This window comes from Pygoscelis adeliae, unplaced genomic scaffold, assembly GCF_000699105.1.
Source record: "Pygoscelis adeliae isolate BGI_AS28 unplaced genomic scaffold, ASM69910v1 Scaffold122, whole genome shotgun sequence".
Classification (NCBI taxonomy): domain Eukaryota; kingdom Metazoa; phylum Chordata; class Aves; order Sphenisciformes; family Spheniscidae; genus Pygoscelis; species Pygoscelis adeliae.
In genome coordinates this window covers 2,373,976-2,381,877 of record NW_008824358.1, presented here as the reverse complement: position 1 = coordinate 2,381,877, position 7,902 = coordinate 2,373,976, and positions in this window count along the sequence as shown.

The following is a 7,902-nucleotide window of genomic DNA, read 5'->3' as shown; positions in this document are numbered from 1 at the left end:
TTACTTTCACATCCACTGGAGTTCACCTTCCTCTTTCTCTGCTACTACTCAAACTCCCCAGCTCTTGTAAGCTTTAAAGAGCTGTGTCTTTATCAGTACTCAAATGTAAAAAATTATTCTGCTGGAAATTTGGGAACCATTGAAATTTGAGTGAGAGTGAAAGCCGACAAACTATCTTCAAATCATCACCAGCAGAGCACGCAGAAACTCCTATAACTTTGCTGTGAATCAGTTTCATTCTTTGCAAAAAACCACTAGCGCTTTGTTTACTACAGGTCCCAGCAATCATAGCTGTTAGATCACATAGCTCAATAAAATGCCTCACGTTTCAGGAGTTATTATAGATAACAGTAAATTTGGTACTGAAAACAAGGTGTTTTGTGGCTGCTCCTGCACAATGCAAAGAGTCTCGGAACGGAAATTACTGGTCTTAAAAGTACCTTGAAGTTGGACAGCTTGCGGTGAACAAAGCCATATGCCAATCCAGGGACGTTCTGCCTGCATGAGACTTACTGGAACAGCTACACTGTCACCTGGGAAGCTCATTCAGAAACAGTTCCTTTTGAAAGTGTGGAGCTGGTAGGAAATTTTTCCATCTAAAGCCATCTGTATGTCTATCAGAACAGTTCCCTCCAAGTAGAGGCTTTGTTTTCCATAGCAAACTGCAAATTTTCATCAGAAGAGCTAAAATCCATCCAGCAAAAAGATTTTCAGCTTTGCAAAAAGACAAAAGTTCCCTAGAAAAAGAAAATGCTTCCAACATCAGCACCAGGTACAAATTGCCTGGAGGCCCAAGGCTAATTGGGCCACTGTTTCCCTCTGTAGTCATTCCCTGGGTGTCTCTCTGTAGCACTAATCCCCAGCTGAGCCTCCAGCTAAGAAATCATAACATAACACCCACCGTGAGTAAGCATTATAGTTCAGTGAAAACGTTCCTCAGCATTTGTTCCTTTGTACATGACTAATCAGGATATAACTCAAGGTATTTTTCCTACCCTCTCTTTTTAAAATATAGGCGGTACAGACAGTTACATTATAGTGGAAACATTAGTCCAGCAACTACTCTTACCAGTAAAGACACACATGCTCCTTTCCTCGTATCTATCCTGAATGTAACAGCTTACTAGCAGGTGCCACTGATTATTCAGTGCTCACAGAAGTTCTGCTTCCAGCTATGAACCAACAACTGACACAAGTATCATCACAACCAGCATGAAAGTAGGAAAAAAATATTTCATGTATTTTTTTATAAATGCATAATACATATTTATAAATATTTTCATGCTGCACAACTACTGCATTTTATTTTGTTTACAAAATACAGGGGGAAAGGTACCAGGTTTATTTCCACTAATCAGCAAATATTTCTCTGTGGGCAATTTCATGGAAGGCAAGAAGGTGGCTAACTCTAAGAAAGAACAGAACAATATTAGCCCAGGTATTTCTTTATGTTACTACAGAACAACGCAAATGAGGTGGGGAGAGATTGAGGATCAGCTTTTCAAAATTGTTTAAGCACAGATAGGCACTTAATAGGGTTTTCAAAGGTCCCTACAGAGGTTAAGGGTCTAACTCCTTTTGGTAACACAAGCATTAAGGACATCTAGATTTCTGCTGAAACACCAGTAAGGCCATGAAAGCATTCAGAAAGACATATACCTTTTCCTGAAACTGCTTAATATAACACTACATAATCCCACATAATGATTTAATGTACTAAAAGAAATAACGTAGATGCCATTTCCACAGGAAAAAGAAACACGTATCATCTACTGTAATCTTGACAGGCAATGAGGCTCAAACCCTTACACTGAAAAGGTGTCCTGTGATCTTTCTAGCAAGACTAAGAGCCTACATAAGTTGTAACCCTGGAGATACAGAAGGTGCTATTTGCTGTAAAACTGTGCTGTAGAATCGGAGGTTTTGTTTACGATGGGTTTTTTTTGGTTTCTGTGGCTACAGTAAAGCAGATTTTAAATGTGAACTGAGCTCAGAAAAGTTTTTCATTTTGTCAGGACTCCAAATTTTGCTGTTTAATTCCATGTTCTAGGTCCAGTTGTAGCCAAAGAGAAACAATGGTGTATCTGACTGTCTGTGGGAACATGCACAGAGCAGTGAGGTATCTCTGTATTTTTCTGTATCTGATGTGCTTACTTCAGAAGTACTGTTCTCTCCATTTTACAATTAAAATCACTAAAATTTCCCCCCCCCGCCCCTTAAAGCAGAGTTTGGAAAAGAAAACCCCTAATGTGCCATCTGCAATGGATAGGCCATCTCATGTCTAATCACCCATTGCAGCAGCCGTCTAGCTACGCTTAGGCCAGGTGGCAACTACCACCTAAACGCTCCGTCTTCAAACATCTCACAGTCTATCCAGGAAGCCTTTTGCTCACACCAGATAAAATTCTGGGCACAGAAAGGACCTGGCTGAGGGACGGAAGGAGAAATAATATGGGAATTCCAGTTCCTTTTTCAGTCGCTAAGAAAATATCCTTTGAAATAACAATCTTTAAGGCGAAAAAACATTTTTACTGCTCCAAGATGTGATTTTTACTTTTAAAAAAAAAAAACAAAACAACAGAACAAGAGTCACACATGCTTTGGTCATTTGCGAGCCCTGGCAGGTTTCAGAGAGGTTCAAAACTGCAGGATATACAGTTTTATTCTTGCATCTGCAGGCTTGCTGCAGGGAGACCTTTGAGAGCTGAAGGGACCTCTCCTATGCCTCTCTACAGGGTCCGAGCACTGGAACACCGGGGGACTTCGAATGGCAGCACCATCAAGACTGGCCCTTTTCAGCCCAAAGGCATAGCTTAGAGGTACAATTAAATCCAGTTCTCACTTCCCAGACACACAAAGCCCAGACATGTCACAAATGAACAGCCAGGATAATATCTGTCCTTCCCTTATCCTTCTGGCAGGCAAATCAGTCCCCAAATCGGTAGCAAATAGCAAGTCGCAGAGGCAGCATCAAATCCAACGAATTCAAGTTCAAACATGTAAGTGATAGGTAAGTGGACAGACCACACTGTTCACATACCTGCTCGGAGACAGGAAAGGTAAAGCTCTGCTAATATACCCCACAGAGATCCCAGCTCCAAGTTCACCCATGCCCTTTCAGGTAACTCTGGTGCTCACTCGATCGTGTTTCCGTCTGAACGTGAGCAGGGGGAATTCCCCATTTACCCATCCTTATTTTTACCTGAGGCACGGCGGGACCCTGACATCAGCTGGGGTTTCTTGCTTCTATTGCAATACAACACTTACAGCTTTCATTTTTAAAGGATGTCATTTTTTTTTTTCAGTTGAAGTGATCCTGAGGCTAATTTCCCATTCACTACAGAGAACAGAAGACCTTCCTGTACAAGTACCAAAGTCTTAGCAGTGACCTTGTTTTTTTTCGTGTCAGCCAAGAAATAACCCATCCCTGTTACCACACAAGGGCACTTGTTTAATGTTGACGGAGAAGGAAGTGTACCACCTACTGAGTCACCAACGCCACATCCTAAACACCTCGCTTTTGCCTTGCTGGGCTTCCATTTAAGCATGAATCTACCCTGAGTGGAGCTGTAGAAAAAGTCTATAATAAAACCTCAAACCACACAACACTTTCCTGGATGGGAGGTATACTGTGATCTGCTAAAGTTCACGGACTTCCAGAAGAAAACTGAAATCCTTTCCGAAGCAGTCTCATCTGCTTTGCTTTTGTCCAATTTCAGGGATAACAACTGTGGATGTCAGGTCCCAAAGCGAGGTATAAAATTAAGTTTCCTTGAAGTCAGAAATAAAATCACAGCTACACTTTTTTTTTTAAAGTGACTGCACAAAATTATGGCCAAATCTGCCAAGGTTTTAGATGCCTAATCTCCCATGTACCTTAACTACCCTTGTGAAAGTTCATCCAAGTTCTTATCATTCTCACAAGACTTCTGTACAAAAAATACAGACTTCTTAAAGCCAAACTAAAGACATTTCTTACAAATGAAATTCTTGCCTGTTAGGCAATGAATCATTTGCCATCCACAGTACATCCCATAGTTGACAAACAAAGTAGTATCTGCCACCCTACTGCAAAACACAGTACAACATATTTTGGGAAATGATTCTTCATTAAAAAAAACATCATCTAGGGCAGTACAATGCAAAAGGAGTCACACGAATGTGCTACATCCTGTGACTGGCTCTGAAGTAAGCGTGAAAACAGTCACAAAACATTTTGGGGGCAGGAGAAAGCACACTCTTTTCTATGGGACATCAGCTCACAGATGGGCTCGCTGACCTTTGGTTTGTCCTGAGTCGGACCGCAATCCCTTTAACCCCCACGCTGAAGAGCTCAGCCTCTTGGCAGCTCTCCCACAGGCAGGATGATCTAGCCCACACCGTTCGAAGGCACTTTCTGCAACGTGCTGCCACAAGGCAGCGCGTGGTTTCCACAACAAGATGAATGTTTGTCTACCTAAAGCTTCGCTTCCTTCTGTATCTGCTACCTGAAACAACTCTACGCTCAAGCTCTGAGACCAAAACCATAAATGCATGGTTTGAAGGGAGGAAGAGGTAAGCTAGGGAAGAGAGTAGTGACAAGGAGGGGCATTTCTGTAATTCACATCCTTTTTAAGTCCGAATTTCTTGCCTCTTTTAAACTAATGATTGCGACGTGTGATTTTGAAAAACCTTATGTGTTGCAGGAAGCATTTGCAGCAGCTATGCTTTCTTATATATAAAGTATCAGGAGCATCACCCAGATTAGCACATCATTGCACACAAGGGAGAGAAAACCAAGTTCCAAGAGCAAGATCACCTCAGTACGTACCACCAATAAAATTGCTAATAATGCTTCAGTGAGACGTCCCAGTACAGCCTGGAACAAGGGAAACCACTCCCAAACAAGCATAAGGACTTGAGCCGTTAATGACAGCAATAGTGCATTTTCTTTTCTCAATGCATATCCTTTTCCAATTGATAGCACCATACTTAAGTAGTAATAGGCCCCTGACTCAGCGGGACTACAGCATCCCTTTTCTCAAGAAGTACCCAGCAAATCACAGCAGGCAATTGCTCTCCAGGAGAAATACCACTGGCAGAACATCCTAAGGGAACAAGTCAGCTTAATCACGACTTTGCTGATGTGCAGAACAGGAAGATAAGATTCCCCTAGCAGCATAAGAATTCTCTATATTGATATTTCCCAGAGGAAAATGCATCAAAAATTAAGTCATCATAGTAACTTCTTGTTTGTTTCGCTGGTTTGTTTCTTTTTTTTTTTTAATAATTTCAACACAAAGGTAAAAAAGCCCACCCGCCCCCTTTTTTTTTTTCATTTTGTCAAAATAAACTTCCATTTTCTAGGAGACTTACTGAGTTTCCCATAACTGTTCAATTTTCTCATAGAATGATTATTTTTATTGTCACTCAGACTCAGCCTAAAGCCATATTCTGAAATCTAAAAAGGCCAAGTTAAACAAATTATTTGTCCTTTGCACAGAGCTCAGCTTCTGCAGACCCTGCACATGAGGAGCCCCTGCAAGTCACCATCCTTTCACAGTCTGATTCGTAGCTCCTCAAAACTCTTGGAGTAGAGACATGGACAGGCACATTAGAAAAGGGCAGAAAACACACCTCACAGACACCTTATCCTGCAAAAGGAACACCAGCACCCATTCCCACACAGAGATGAAATCCAAATCTGCATCGCACAACAAATCCAAGAATGACAGAGGAGATTTTGGCGAGGAGGAAAAGATGCGATTACTTCGCAGATTTTGCCTGAGCCATAGCAGGAGCCTCCAGTAGGGTTGCAGGCCCTGATACCACGAGGCTCCTTTACCGCCGCAGCACCCTCTTGCTTTCTTATTTCTTACCTGCTAAATCAAAACACAAAGACTACAGAAGAGACCTCTAAATTTTGTGTTTGCAATAGGAATAAGCCCCTTAAACAGTTCCATTTTCTCTAGGTTACGGACTAACTTCCAACTCCAGCGGCTTTGGATGCAAAGCCAGAGCAACCTGGCTTCAGGGGAACTACTTCACGTTTCAACCTGACGCCTCTCACACTGAAATCAAGTTGTGGGGAAGAGGCTATCACGTCAGCACTCTTGCTTAACATTTTGAGTCACGTATTACGTTAGTCACAAGACACAGTGTTTGTCTTTCCATCCCTTTTCCCTCACTGAGATGAATAAACTCCTCTTAGGGGGCAGGTTTTCCTAGGTGCTTTTGGTTGGAAACAAACGGGTCACCTTCCAAAAAGGCTACTGAGCAGACAAAAAAAAACACCCCAGAAATCTCCACACACGCCCCTGACTCACAATTATCAAATAATCCTGCAGTGAAAAGAAAAGTTGCATATTGCTATTTACTTCTGAAAGGGATGTAGGCGGTCTTGCTCCCGGGGGCTGCAACCGCAGTCTGCAGAGCATCAGCGTACAAACCACTGGGTACAGCTAATGGGCCAGACGTTCCCCCGGTGCAAATCGTTCCATCTCCAGCAAGGCCCTTCCACTCTATGCCACGTCCCTCTACTCGCTCCCCTGCTGTCCGGTAAATCATACACAAGTTACCCTTCTTGTCCCAGATGATATTTTTTAATCTTTTTTTTTTAATAAAAGAAGCTGAGGGCCTTCTCACGTGCAACCTCCGCACTGAAATAACCTCCACGTTTTGGATTACAGCAATGAAAAGACAGGGAGCAGCCAGGCTTCGGCTCTGTCCTCAGCTCACTCTGGTGCAGTTCGGTGCCAGAGGGATCAGGGAAGAGGCTCCGCACTCCAAGCATGTTGTTGCTCTTCCCTTCCACTGCTGCGATATTAAGCCATCCAAAAAAACAGGGGGAAAAAAGTTCAATTTGCACAGAATGCCCCAAGCGCCCATAAGCAGGACACGCCAGTACTCCCGGCACATCCCTTGCTTTTCAAATCATTTTTCAACTTTACAGTTCGGTGGTATAACAAAAACAGCTGCGCAGCATTGTCAGGTCCCTCCCCGAGCACATCTCTCCCTGTCCTCGCTGCTGCGGCTGCCTGCTGGTTAGCAGCTCCTTGGCCCCTTCTCCTTGTGGCACGTCGCCGGTTCGCAGGGCGCTAGGTGTTGGCTGGCAGGCAGGGACGATCTCACAGATAAACGGCAAACGCTGTGAGAACTTTCCTTTTTCCACAGGGGAAGGGGAAAAATAACGCCTCAAGTCCACGCCGGTCCTGGTTTACACCGCCATGTTTTGCAGAGCCCCTCCTGCACATAAACATGCCCTGCTTGCTCATGGTGCGTTATGTGTGTTCCTGTGCCTCGCTCCGAACTCCCCCTGTACCTCTGCTGCCCGTTTTTGGGGGGGGCTTCCTCAGTATTTTCACCGCACAGGCTGGAGGCGCGTGGTGGAGGCAGCAGTTCGGTGGCCCTCACTGCCCTGTGAGGGGAAGCGCCAGAAGGTTCTGGAGCTCTGGGCTGGGCTCGCAGCAGGGCTGCAGTGCTGGGCACAAATTCACCATTGTTTCTTGGGTTTTTTGAGGTATTTTTAAAATTTCTTAGGAAAAACAGGCCTTTCCCTATGCCCCAAGCACCTCCACTCCAAAGTGTGGGCATAAACCCGGCACCACCGAAAGCGCTGAGGAGGGAGTGAGCCATGGCCGCCCTCTCTGAGGGGTGCCCGCCAAACTGAGACCTGCGCTGCCGGGCAAACCCCTCACAGTGAGGAAGGCCGAGCTGGGCAAAGTGCCAGGGGACGATGGCTGCCTTGCCGCCCCCTACACCCCTCACCAACCACCCCTGTGGAGAGGCATGCATCTTCCCCTCGCCTAACCGCCCTCAGCACCCTCGTGGCCGCCCCATCTCGCTGCTGCGTGAGGAAAGATCAATCCGAAAGACCCCCCTCCCATCAGAAACTGCTTCCCTTGTTTGGAAATAACAAAAGAG